This window comes from Artemia sp. Qi Xiang Cuo, chromosome 2, assembly GCF_049724085.1.
Source record: "Artemia sp. Qi Xiang Cuo chromosome 2, ASM4972408v1, whole genome shotgun sequence".
NCBI classification, from domain to species: Eukaryota; Metazoa; Arthropoda; class Branchiopoda; order Anostraca; family Artemiidae; genus Artemia; species Artemia sp. Qi Xiang Cuo.
The window spans coordinates 85,710,954-85,725,941 of NC_142795.1; positions in this window are offsets into that span (position 1 = coordinate 85,710,954).

The window sequence follows — 14,988 nt, forward strand, 5'->3', positions numbered from 1 at the left end:
ACAAATTCTATGATAAATTTTAGAAAAATACTTATTGGGAAAGGAGGAAAGAGTAGGATTTTTCTTATTAAACATAATATATAATAGTCTCCATCGGTAAACATCTCTAATGGGGATTGGTCTCCCACTTGGGTGGTCAATATCTATAGCATTTTTTGCTATTTCATCAACCTGACGATTACCACTTATACCAGAGTGGCTAGGAATATACTGAAGATAAGTTCTTATGCCACTTGAAGCAAAATTATCTATAATACTAAGACAATGATAAGTCAATATCCAGCTTATACTGAGGAGCTGAAGACAGCAACTCAAGGCTTGATAAAGAGTCAGAATAAACTATAATATTATTTGAATTAGCAATCAAGGGTTTATTTTTCATAAGGTGTTTTAATGCCATGATTATGGCATTTAACTCTGGAGACATTATAGACACATTATTATACAATTTCTCACCCATTGCAATTTTCAGGTGAGGAAAGAAGGCACCGCTTGCTACCTTCTCATTCATTTTGGACCCATCAACAAAGATTTGGAAATGGTTTTTATAAGTAATTGTATTAAGTTCAGCAAATTTTTTCTGGACAAAAGTGATGGGGGTTAAATCTGTAGCTCACTTTGAGAAATCAGTATTTATTATGGGGATTGATGAATTCCATGGAGGGGATTGGGGGAAAGTAGGTGCAATAGACTTTGTGGGTACAAGGAACTTTTTCTGAATATTGGCATACTCATCTGCAATGCCTCTATACATGACTGGATTTCTTAACCAATTACGTAGGGTCTGTGAGCTATTTGATTCAATTTTTGTAACATGTTTTATTAAGAGAAAGCTACGTCTCTCCCTTATTGTTATTAATCCACTCTCCATAAGCAGAAACTTGGTGCTTGTGGGTTTCCTAAGACCAAATATGAGACGTATTTTATCGTTTTGTATTGTTTCAATTTTTTGCATCTGGTTCTTTGCACATGCACCATTATAGAACTTATAGAACTGGAGTAAGATTTTCTCCTTACAGTGCCAGGGTGTGGAAAGAAGTCTTTTTAGTATAATTGTTTTTCTATAGCATTTTTTTATTGTGTTTGAAATACGGAGCTGGAAATTGAGTTTTTGGTCAAGCATGAGACCAGTAGGTAATTAGTTTGATTATCTTGTGGAATAGTTGTTTTCTGATAAAACGATCGCATATCGGCCCGGAGTTGCTGACGTTTACATTGATTGATTTTTGACTTTGTCGTTATACTGAATCAATCTGACGGGTAGGAAAATTTTTCAAATTAGGAGGATAGCTTTTTCAGCTTTGCTAATACTATTCCAAAGGTGCTTCCAGATGACCATAGTACCAGATCATCAGCTTATTGTAGATTCGTGTGGGGGAGGTTCATGTCCCAGAGATATAGGGCAAGAGGAGGCAGCTGATGACTGCTCCCTGAGGAAGGCGTTTGGTTATTGTCTTTTGGGGTGAAGAGGCTGAACCTACGCAAACAATGAAACTTCGCAATTCTATGAAAGATTTTATAAAAAATACTAGCTTGGGGGATAGTCCAAGGTTTGCAAGTTTAATTAAAAGGATTTGGTGGTTCACATTTTCTTATGCCCTTTCAAAATCTAGGAAAGCTGCAACTAGGGCATTATTTTTTGAGAATGATTCATTTATTGCATTTGTTAACAATATGAAAGCATCTGTTGAGGAATAGTGTTTCCTAAATCCAGTTTGAGTGTGAGGGATCATATTATTTTTTCAACAAACCAGAGAGGCGGTAATAAATCATTTTCTCCATTATTTTCCCAATCACAGGAGTAATCATTATGGGCCTATAAGACTCAGGGTTATTTTTGGTTTTATTTTTCTTTAGGATTGGTAGGAGGGACGAACATTTCCAGATATTGGGGAACATAGATGAAGCCCAAGCATGATTATAACAATTTAGAAGTTCCTGTTTGTATGAAGAGGTGAGATTCTTTATCCATGTAGGGTGTATATTGTCATAGCTGCCGCTAGTCTTGGTCCTAATATGATGTATTGCATTCCTGGATTGAAAATGGACTGGTTATATACTTGGATCCTGGGCGAGGTCGGTAACTTGGGTTCATAGGAATTGGGGGCATTTTGCTACAATTATTTGATGTTAACTTATTAACAAAAAGAGTGGCAAATAGCTTAACTTTTTCATTATCATTGTCATAATGGGTATTATTATGTATAAGCTCATACAGGAGTGGGTTGGGGGAAGTCTATTTCCCACAGATGTGGCGTATGACTTTATGTATAATTGGCTCATGTGTTTCTCAGGAGAGATTATTTGCAAAATTGTTCCAGTAGTTATATTTAGCATTTATTATGGTCCTTTTTAGATTAGATTCTGCTTGTAATTTTTTTAAATATGTAGTAGGTGATGGTTTATTTTTATGAATTCTGTCCTAGCTGCCTTTTTTTGTTTTTGTAAGAATGTTCTCCTAGCTGCCTTTTTGTTTTCCATTTATTTTGGCACTAATTTGTCGAGCTTGCTTTTGGAATATGTTTTGGGAAGGTTTTCCTGGGTGTTGTCCTGGGGATAGCATGATTAGCTTTATTTATTAGTAAAGATCCCAAAACTTCAGCATGTGTGTCAGCTGTTGCGGGGGGCTAGTTGCCCTTCAATCACTTTCAACTATTAAAAAGGGCACTAGAACTCTCGATTTCTAATCGAAGGAGCCGCTTTTGAAGTCTCTACGACGACCCCTTCTGTATGAAGTGCCCTGCTTTAAAGAAAAAAAATTAATAAACTGTACATTGTCCACATTGATCTTATATGCCCTCAGGGCATAACTTAAAACCCTTGCCCCAAGGTTTGTGGGGGAGTATCCTCCTCAAAAAGATATTTTCTATCTGGCAATCAGCTACGCAGCCCCCCGGGCATAACTTAAAACCCTTGCCCTGAGGGTTGTGGGGAGTGTCCTCCTCAAAAACACATTTTCTATCTGGAAATCAACTGCGCTGAACAAAATGGCTGTCTCAAAATTTGACTGGATGTGTTTAGGGGAATGATTGCCTTGAGGGGGGGGGGGCTAGGTGCCCTCCAATTACTTTCGACTATTAAAAAGGGCACTAGAACTCTCGATTTCTAATCGAATGAGCCCCTTTCGAAGTCTCTACGACGACCCCTTCTGTATGAAGTGCCCTGATTTAAAGAAAACAAAAATAATAAACTGTCCATTGTCAACATTGATCTTATATGCCCTCAGGGCAAAACTTGAAACTCTTGCCCTGAGGTTTGTGGGGGAGTCTCCTCATCATAAAGATATTTTCTATCTGGCAATCAGCTACGCTGGCAAAATGCCTATCTCAAAATTTTGATTGGATTTGTTTGTTTTTTTTTGGGGGGGGGGCTAGTTGCCCTCCAATCACTTTTGACTATTAAAAAGGGCACTAGCCCTTTGAATTTCCAATCGAATGAGCCTCTTTTGAAGTTTCTACGACAACGCCTTCTATAAAAGCCTTATATGCCCCCAGGGCATAACTTAAAACCCTTGCCCTGAGGGTTGTGGGGTGTGTCCTCCTCAAAAACTTATTTTCTATCTGGAAATCAACTACGTTGAACCAAATGGCTATCTCATCATTTGGATTGGATGTGTTTGGGGGAAAGATGGGCGTGGGTGTTGGGGCTAGTTGCCCTCCAATCCCTTTCGACTATTAAAAAGGGCACTAGCCCTTTGAATTTCCAATCGAATGAGCCAGTTTTGAAGCTTTTACAACTAGGCTTTCTAGCAAAACCGAGTATGCCCCCAGGGCATAAATTAAAACCCTTGCCCTGAGGGTTGGGGGGGGGGGGGAGTGTCCTCCTCAAAAACACATTTTTCTATTTTGAAATCAACTACACTGAACAAAATGGCTATCTCAAAATTTTGATTGGATATGTTTGGGGGAATGATGGGTGTGGGGGGCTAGTTACCCTCCAATCACTTTCGACTATTAAAATGGGCATTAGTCCCTTCAATTTCCAATCAAATGAGCCTGCTTTGAAGTTTCTACGACAACACCTTCTATAAAAACCTTATATGCCCCCAGGGCATAACTTAAAACCCTTGCCCTGAGGGTTGTTGGGGAGTGTCCTCCTCAAAAACATATTTTCTATCTGGAAATCAGCTACGCTGACCAAAATAGCTATCTCACAATTGGGATTGGAGGTGATTGGGGGAATGATGGGCGTGGGGGGGCCTAGTTGCCCTCCCATCACTTTTGACTATTAAAAAGGGCACTAGCCCCTTGAATTTCCAATCGAATGAGCCTGTTTTGAAGTTTCTACGACAACGACTTCTATAAAAAACATTATATGCCCCCAGGGCATAACTCAAAACCCTTTACCTGAGGGTTTTGGGGAGTGTCCTCCTCATAAACACATTTTCTATCTGGAAATCAACTACACTGAGCAAAATGACTATCTCAAAATTTCGATTGGATGTATTTGGGGGAATGATTTCCGTGAGGGGGGGGGGGGGCTAGTTGCCCTCCAATCACTTTCGACTATTAAAGAGGGCACTAGAGCTCTCGATGTCCAATCGAATGAACCCCTTTTCAAGTCTCTACGACGACCCCTTCTATATGAAGTGCCCTGTTTTAAAGAAAAAAAAAATAAACTGTACATTGTCAACATTGATCTTATATGCCCTTAACTTAAAACCCTTGCCCCGAGGGTTGTGGGGGAGTGTCCTCCTCAAAAAGATATTTTCTATCTAGAAATCAACTATGCTGAACCAAATGGCTATCTCAAAATTTTGATTGGATGGGTTTGGGGGAATGACGGGCATGGGGGGGGGCTAGTCTGCCCTCCAATCACTTTTGACTATAAAAAAGGGCACTAGCCACTCTAGTTTTCAATCGAATGAGCCCTTTTCGAAGTTTTTACGACAACTCCTTCGATACAAAGTGCCCGGGTATGGACAAAAAACAACACATTGTGCCCACATCGTTCTTTACCTAGCCAGCGCTAGCGCGCTGCCTATGACATTTGACTAATGTTAACGAGTAAAAGAAACTGCCGAAACCTCTAAAAAAAAAACCTACCTAGATCTCTACCTCTTGGATGGTATGGAAAAGAGGTTTTTTTTAAATATAATACACAATATATGTGAATTTTATAAATGTAAACCACGGGCTCTAAAGGAGGCTTAGTGGACCATACTGAATATTTTTAAAAAAATATACATTCATTAAATTTGGTTTAGTAAGAACTTGTTTTATTTAATTTTCATTAAAAACAATTTTTGAAATTTTCAATAAATATTTTTAATGAAAATTACTCAGAGGCTTAGTGGCTAATGGCGATACCTCTATAAAAAAAAACACGCCTTGACCTCTACCTCCTGGGTGGTGCGGAAAAGAGGTCGTGTGAAAAAATGATTTTCTTTGAAATTTTTTTAGTTTGAAGAAACGTTGCCAAAAAAAGAAGGCTGAAAAAGAGAACAAGGAGGTTGTCTAAAAAAGAGTAGCGAATCGAGAAGAGCTGGAACCAATCAGGAATCAAGTTGCACTATACCTCATCCTTTTAAAGACATAGGAAGAAACCGAAGACGACGGTGACGGCAACGTTCTTCTGTTCCAAAGACACAATCGCGATGAAATTTCCTAAGTCGCCGCACTTGCCAGCAAGTCAATGCCTATTCCTGCGACTAGGTTTTCCGCAAAAAGACCATTTTTGGTGGTAGGCCTGATAGTGACTATGATAGTGACTTAGAAGAGAAACGGCCTCAGTTCACACAGAGTGGATAAGTTAAAATTCATTCGCAATAACTATAGCCACATCCCGTAGTTCTAATATACTTCTGAAGTTTGCCTGAAGGAGTTTGTTTTCGACGCACTAATATTCAAAGATAAATGATGAATTTTGATACGGTATTCGAAGTTTAGTATACAGTAGTTTTCGAGGAATAAAAATAATAGTAATTTTGATTATTAATTCTTTTAGAAAAACATAGCTCCTAGATATTTCAGCTATTCTGAGAGGATTCTGAAATGCCACAGCCATTTCGTTTTTACCAGGTTTCTACTTCTCTTGATGAATAATGAAGAAGACCAGCGTCCAGCAGCGAATGGCAAAGTTTCTTCCTCATGAATAGGTAGAATATCTTGTAAATAAAAATTGGATTTGAGGAAGACTAAAATCTATGAGGAGTGTCCTCCTCAAAAACATATTTTCTATCTGGAAATCAAGTGCGCTGAACAAAATGGCTATCTCAAAGTTTTGATTGGACGTGTTTGGGGGAATGATGGCCGTGGGGGGACTATTTGCCCTCCAATCACTTTCAACTATTAAAAAGGGTACTAGGCCTTTGAATTTGTAATCGAATGAGCCTTTTTTGAAGTTTCTACGACTAAGCCTTCTATGAAAACCTGAGATGCCCCCAGGGCATAACTTAAAACCCTTGCCCTGAAGGATGTGGGTGAGTGTCCTCCACAAAAACATATTTTATATCCGGAAATCAACTACGCTGAACAAAATGGCTATCTCCAAATTTTGATTGGATGTATTTGGGAGATTGATGGGCGTGGGGGGGGGGCTAGTTGCCCTCCAATCACTTTCGACTATTTAAAAGGGTACTATCCCTTTGAATTTCCAATCGAATCAGCCCGTTTTAAAATTTCTACGACAACACCTTCTATAAAAATCTTATATGCCCCCAGGGCATAACTTACAACCCTTGCCCTGAGGGTTGAGGGGGAGTATCCTCCTCAAAAACATATTTTCTATTTGGGAATCAACTACGCTGAACAAAATGACTGTCTCAAAATTTTGATTGGATGTGTTTGAGGGAATTATGTGCGTGGGGGGGGGCTAGTTGCCCTCCAATCACTTTCGACTGTTAAAAAGGGCACTAGCCACTGCAATTTCCAATCGCATGAGCCCTTTTGAAGTTTCTACGACAACGCTTTCGATCAAAACCGTAAATGCCCTCGGGGCATAACTTACAACCCTTGCACTGAGGGGTCTGAGGGGGTTATGATCCTAAAAGTCAAAATTTCCAGAACTTTCAACTACGTTGAACAAAATGGATATCTCAAAATTTTAATTCGATGTGTTTGGGAAAATGGTGGGCGTGAGAGGGGCGGTAGTCGCTATCCAATCACTTTCAACTGTTAAAAAACGCACTAGCCCTTTCAATTTCCAATTGAATGAGCCCTTTTGAAGTTTCTACGACAACGCTTTCAGTAAAAACTTGATATGCCCCCAGGCCATAACTTACAGCCCTTGCCCTGAGGGCTGTGGGTGAGGGGTTGTCATCCTTAAAGACCTAATTTCCAAAACTTTCGACTACTTTGAATAAAATGGCTACCTAAACATTTTGATTGGATGTGTTTGGGGGAAAGGTAGGCGTGGGTGGGGTGTTAGTTGCCCTCAAATCACTTTTGAATATTAAAAAGGTCCCTTGTCCCAATAATTTCAAATTAATACAGCCCTTTTTCAAGTGTCTGCGACAAAGATTGCAATAAAAACCCTATAGTCCCCCAGGGATTAACCTATAATCATGGCCCTGAGGGTTTTGTGGGAGTGTTCTTCTCAAAAATATGTGGTAAATCAAGAAATCAACTCCCCTGCACAAAATGCCTATATCAAAATTTTTATTGGATGTTTTTGGGGGAAGGAGGGAGGTGAGGGGGGGCTAGTTGCCCTCCAATCACTTTCGACTATTGAAAAGGACACTAGCCCTTTGAATTTCCAGTCGAATGAGCTTTTATTGAAGTTTCTACGACAATGACTTCTTCAAAAACCTTATATTCCCCCAGGGTATAACTTAAAACCCTGGACCTGCGGGTTGTGAGGGAGAGTCATCCTCACAAATATATTTTGTACCCGGAAATCAACTATACTCAAAAAAATGGCTGTCTTAATATTTTTCTTGAATGTCTTTGGGGGGCAGATGGGCGTGGGGGGGGCTAGTTGCCCTCCAATCACTTTCGACTATTAAAAAGAGCACTAGCCCTTTGAATTTACTATCGAATGAGCCTGTTTTGAAGTTTCTACGACAACGCCTTCTATAAATACCTTATATGCCCCCAGTGCATTACTTAAAACCCTTGCCCTGATGGTTGTGGGGGAGTGTCCTCCTCAGAAACATATTTTCTATCCGGAAATCAAGTACGCTGAACAAAATGGCTATCTCAAAATTTTGATTGGATGTGTTTGGGGGAATGATTGGCATGGGGGGGGCTAGTTGCCCCCCAATCACTTTCGACTATTAAAAAGGGCACTAGCCCTTTGAATTTCCAATCGAATGAGCCTGTTTTGAAGTTTTTACGACAACACCTTCTATAAAAACCTTATGCCCCCAGGCCACAAATTTAAACCCTTGCCCTGAGGGTTGTGAGGGAGTGTCATCCTCAAAAACATATTTTCTATGTGGAAAACAACTACGCTGAACAAAATGTCTATCTCAAAATTTTGATTGGATGTGTTTGGGGGAATGATGGGCGTGGGGGGAGGCTAGTTGCCCTCCAATCACTTTCGACTATTAATAACGGTACTAGCCCTTCGAATGTCCGATTGAATGAGCCTGTTTAGAAGTTTGTACTACAACACCTTCTATAAAAATCCCAAATACCCCCTGGTCATAGCTTAAAACACTTGCCCCGAGGGTTGCGGAGCAGTCTCCTCCTCAAAAGCATATTTTCTGTGTGGAAATCTACTATGCTGAACAACCTGGCTATCTAAAAATTTGGATTGGAGGTGTGTGGTGTACGGATGGGCGTGTGGGAGGACTATTTGTCCTCAAATCACTTTCGACTATTAAAAAGGACACTAGCCCTTTGAATTTCCAATCGAATGAGCCTGTTTTGAAGTTTCTACGACAACGCCTTCTATAAAAACCTTATATGCCCTCAGGGTATAATTTAAAACTCTTGCCCTGAGGGTTGTGGGGGAGTGTCCTCCTCAAAAATATATTTTTCTATTTGGAAAGCAACAACACTGAACAAAATGGCTATCTCAAAATTTTGATTGGATGTATTTGGGGGAATGATGGGTGTGGGGGGCTAGTTGCCCTCCAATCCCTTTCGACTATTATAAAGGACAGTAGTCCTTTGAATTTCCAATCAAATGAGCCTTATTTGAAGTTTCTACGACAACACCTTCAACAAAAACCTTATATGCCCCAAGGGAATAACTTAAAACCCTTGCCCTGAGGGTTGTTGGGGAGTGTCCTCCTCAACAATATATTTTCTATCTGTAAATCAACTACGCTGAACAAAATAGCTATCTCACAATTTTGATTGGATGTGATGGGGGGAATGATGGGCGTGGGGGGGCCTAGTTGCCCTTCAATCACTTTTGACTATTAAAAAGTGCACTAGCCCTTTGAATTTCCAATCGAATGAGCCTTTTTTGAAGTTTCTACGACAACGCCTTCTATAAACAACATTATATGCCCCCAGCGCATAACTCAAAACCCTTTACCTGAGGGTTTTGGGGAGTGTCCTCCTCATAAACAAATTTTCTATCTGGAAATCCACTACATTGAGCAAAATGACTATCTCAAAATTTCGATTGGATGTATTTGGGGGAATGATTTCCGTGAGGGGGGGGGGGGGCTAGTTGCCCTCCAATAACTTTTGACTACTAAAAAGGGCACTAGAACTCTCGATTTCAAATCGAATGAGCCCCTTTTCAAGTCTCTACGACGACCCCTTCAAAATTTTGATTGGATGTGTTTGGGGGAATCATGGGCGTGGGGGATGCTAGTTGCCCTCCAATCACTTTCGACTATTAAAAAGGGCACTAACCATTCCAATTTCCAATTGAATGAGCTCTCATCAAAGTTTCTACAATAACCCCTTCGGTATGAAGTGCCCGGGTATGGAGAAAAAAAAAAACACATATTGTGCCCACATCGTTTTTACTTAGGCAGCGCTAGCGCGCTGCCTATGAACTGGAAGTAAAATTCGTCTGAGTCATCACTATCTCCGTCAGTCGGCTTTACAGGGGAATATTCTACTACGACTGATACCCTGCATTTTTTAGTAATTAATTGAGAAATTAGTATTCTATTATTAATACCTTCCCAGGCTAAACAAGACTTAGCAGCTTCCTTATTCATCATGAGCCCTACTCCCTGTCTATATACCCCATCCATCCTTCCTGAGTAAATAAATCCTATATCACCTAATTTCATGCTTTCTACCCCTGGCGTATGAGGTTCTGAAACTCCTAATAAGTCGAGTTCAAAGCGTCTGAGTTCGTCAGTCAAAATGTGCAAACGACAGTTATTTTCTACTGTCGTAAAATTCCAAGTTGCAATTTTCATATTCTTTAAATCATTGAAACTATTTTTGCCTCAGGAAAAGCAATGGTCCTAGAAACCAGTGAAGGGGGGCCAACACACCTTCTCAAGTCCACAGCGAAGCACTTAAGCCGGCTTAGAACCAGGCAGCAAGAAGTTCCTGGGACCTCCAGCATGAATGGAGGCTTTGTGTAATCATGGGCTTATCTTGGTCACAACATGGTTTTCAACACTTGGCAATGCTTTTCTATCAATAAGAGTCGAAATCCTGGGACAAGCCCAGAAGAACTATCCATTAATCAGAATTCCGTGCGAATGCTGTGTTGTTTACTAGGCTATAATTTCATCAAAAGACGCCGCCTGTCAAGAGGGAATAGAGGGTAAGTAGAGAAGTGGAAATTTGAGGGGCCTTCCTCCCCCTTCTGTATTTACAGCCCCAGGTGAGGGTTCTCCCGTTTCTATTATGGACCCCCAGGGACAAGGCACCTTGGTCCGCAATTCCTATGAAGGTACCATACATATCTGTAGAGTGTTCCCGTATCTGCTACCTGGGAACACGCTGATTGGCTAGGGATAGGCCCCTACCAAGCAGTAGACTCAGCGTAGACCGAGTCTAATGCCAAATGAACTAAAACTTCTAGTCACCAATCAAACAGCCCCTCTCCACAGTTTATACAACCACTCCTTCCACACGAAACCCCTCTAGGAAACAAATAATAATGTAAGCATAATGGAATAATGGAGCAAATAATAACAAATAACAAATGTAAGCCATATAGCCTTTACTATAGGCAATGCTATAGCTTTGCATCTGATTATATAATCAGAATTCATTATTGTAGTGTTTTTGTTTACTTGATGTATTCTATTTTTTAGTCCCATATCGTGCACAATATCAGTCATAGTAATTACTTATATATATATAGGACTGATCTTTTACTCATCTTGGTGCTAAGATCTTGCATCTTTTGACAAAGAACGCTTAAAAGTGGAATCTTAGCAGTAAGATCTTACATCTTATGGCGTTCTTTTGCAAACCTCTTTTATCATTATGCTCTGATCAGCGGTCTAAGAACAATGATGATTATATCATCAAGTTCTCTCGTCATTCTTCTATATAGCTGAAAGATGGCGTCTTTCACAATTGTTGCTAACATCAGCGAGCTGTAAGATCTTAGAACAAAGATGAGTTAAAAGAACAGAAATCTTTGCAGGAAGATGTGAGATATTAGCTGTAAGACCTTAATGCAAAAGAAAGGACCTTATGTATCTTGAAACATGCGCTCTAATACGTCTTCTGCATGTTAAATACATATTAGTTGCACATTCCTGTTCAAGCGTTTGAAATGCACACTTAATACTTTTGAATATTAACACTTGATATAACGTACTTAAATAACTGGTGAAAATTATGTTAAACAAAGGTTTTCTCTCTCTCTTCTCAACCTAACTCTTGTTTAGTACGTTTTTAGTTATAGCTTTAAACATCTTTTTGGCATTTGTTCAAAACAAATCTCATTCAAAACTAGGTGCAAGATGCATATTAATCGTGTACTGAACCAAACATTAAAATAAATGAATTTTGAAATGTCTTTGAATGCTTTTCACACATTTTAGATACGTATCTTGCACATGAATTCTCACGTATTTGGAAAAAATACTTAAATACTTTAGAACCAGGGGTCCGAGCTTCGCTCAGTGAAAAGGAAGACAGGTGAAAATCCAATCCAAAATAACAATATGTTGGGCATGGGCGCCCGCAGGGTGGGGGCAGGGGAGTGGCCCCCCATGGAATTTAGACCAGAGTAAGAAGAAAATAGAAGTATAGCAACTAATCAAAGAAAAAGAATTTCTTATTTTTGTTTCGTCTTTAAGAACTGGTATGAAACTTGTTTAAAATCAATTCGTAAAATCATTCAATTCTTAGATCTTTTTACTCAATATAGGTCATTATTTATCTATCTAAAGGAGACCGAAACCGGAACCCCATTTAGGGGGTAGAGTAAATACTCTAAAGTTTTATATATATACTGTCGTGCCCTACCAGGAGTCAATTTGGCCTTGGTTTTTGCTCATATTTTGTCTAGCTAAAAATATACGTCTAATTTTATTTTTATTCTTTTTCTTAGTTTTTAAAATATAATCCTTGTTAAGGGGTAAGATTCTAATTTTGCTTAAGTCTATAATGAACATCCTGTCTCTATTCAATTGGTTGTATCATATAAGGTCTTATCCTATTAGGAATCTTGCTTGCTTTTCTTTCATAATAATGAAACTTAACTTTTAGCTTAAACCTGAACAGGAATCTAGTAAAGATACCAGAATTTGTGAATTAAAAATATTGATATTTTAATAAATCAACAAATAATTAATAATTAATCAACAAACAATTCTAAATAAATTACAAATATCCCTCAGAAAATACCGCAGGAAAATACCCCCCCCCCCCGCGTGGAAAAAAGGCTTTCCAACCTTAAGAATTCCATTTGAGTTTTATTTTTCTAATTTCCGTAGGAGGAAGGAATTTTGGTACTTGTGTATTATGTGCCACTCACTCTAGTTTACGCTTTGCATTTCCAAAGGAATTGCTTAAGGATTGTTCTGGGTACCCGGCTGACTGACCGTATTTCAAACAATAGGCTATACGAAAAATGTGGTTCAATACCGCTCTCTAGGGCTTTAATGAAAGAAAGGTTGAGGTGGCTAGGGCATGTTGTGCGGATGAATGATGACAGATTGCCGAAGATTTTTCTTTTCGGCCAACTGTCTAGGGCTAAACGGAAAGCAGGTCGTCCTTGTCTGGGGTGGGAGGAAGTCATAAAGAAAGATTTAAAGGAAATGGGAACTTCGTGGGTGGGTGTAAAAAGGGAGGCCTCGAATAGATTGGGATGGAGGAGGAGCATGCGTAGCTGTGTTGGCCTCAGGCGGCTTGGTGCTGCGGTGAGTTGTTAGTAGTAGAAGTAGTATTCTGCAAATTAGATACATAGATAGATAAGCGTATTTTGAAGCCAAACATACGGCCAAGAAAACAGTAAAATAACATAAATGAAAGGCACAAATAACATAAACTTTGATCAGCGATCATCATAAAACACTTAAATGAAATACTACATTAACCTAATAATAGTACTTAATACTTGAAAAACGTTCATTGAAAAAAAAAAAAAAAAAGCTAACTCATGGAAAAAACGCTTAAAATGAAACATTACATTTACTTTATAATGTTTTTTTTTTAGTTTACAAAATATCGAGATACCTCGCTATTCTTCTGTAATTTTTTAGTGGCCATATACCTAGAAAGAATTGTTTTCTGTCTTCGAACTATCCAAATACTTTCCCTCCACCTCTTATGCACAAATATATAGCCCAAATTATATATTTTACATATATTCTGTCCCGCTATACTTAATCCCCCCCCCTAATGTGCAAATCTATAGCCCAGATTTATTCCTAAAGTAACGAAGAAACTAACAAAAAAACCGATATGTTCTCGAATTTTACACAGCGTAGACTTGAGTGAGTGGCGCATAATACAAAAGTAACAAAATTCCTTCTCCCGACGGAAATTAAAAAGTTCAAACCCAAATAAAATTCTCTTCTGGTATCTACCACCCCCCCTGGAAAATTTTCTGCGGGCGCCCTTGATGTTGGGTCGAATACTATTTACCTAAATGCAAAAGCTCCAACTGATCTCTCTCTTGTTCTTATTGTTCTATGTTCAATTGACCTATTCTATTACACAGCATTAAGCGAGGGGGCTAATTAATTAATTAAGCAACCTCTGCATACAGATTGAATTAGTCCAGGTAGGAATATTTAAGAATAGTAATCACGCGATTGCTATTCACCCACCCTTGTACAGAGAATACCGTTAAAGGAAATTTGTCAACGAGTTGCGCCTTGAAACAATGAGGCCGGAAAGAAGAAACGATTTTACCAAAATTTGTGACTTATCTAGATCGTTAGTTTCATATCGGAAAATTGTAGTATGGGAAATTTTCACAAAACATTATTATAGCACGGTTTCAATTTTTTTTAGACATATATACAATCATTACTCATTTAAAAAGATTGATTAACACCAACACTTTCAAGGTTCAATTAGCGATCGGGTTTTAATTAATAAAAAAGTAAAAATATAAATTACAATAAACAACTCTGTGACAAAACTCACATTGAGATCTATGAACACAAAAGATTCCCCCGAACTATTCAAAGACTATATATATATATATATATATATATATATATATATATATATATATATATATATATATATATATATATATATATATATATATATATATATATATATATATATATATATATATATATATATATATATATATATATATAGTCTTTGAATAGTGAAATTTACCTACAAATATAGTGAAGATCTGATGCTAGAGTAAAGAAACGTCTTCAGGACACAGTTTTCTGTTGTTTAAAATTAAAACCCTCACCATTAACCAAAATTACCAGTAGTTCTACAACGCCGAACAATAACAACTTTAAGCACTTTTCTTCCCGATCCCTTTCACTCCTGTTTCATTCACCTATGGTACACCTCTCCCGTGAAAGCCTACGTCGGAGCGCCATCTAGCGGTCAAGGCACAAACCAGTATTTTATTGTATTAGCGGGATTTGAGGCTCTTCTTGGGATGAAAACGAGCAGAAGTGGGAAGGGAACCTGTTGCAACGGCCGTAGAGGTACCTGCCGGGTCCTTTGACTCTTA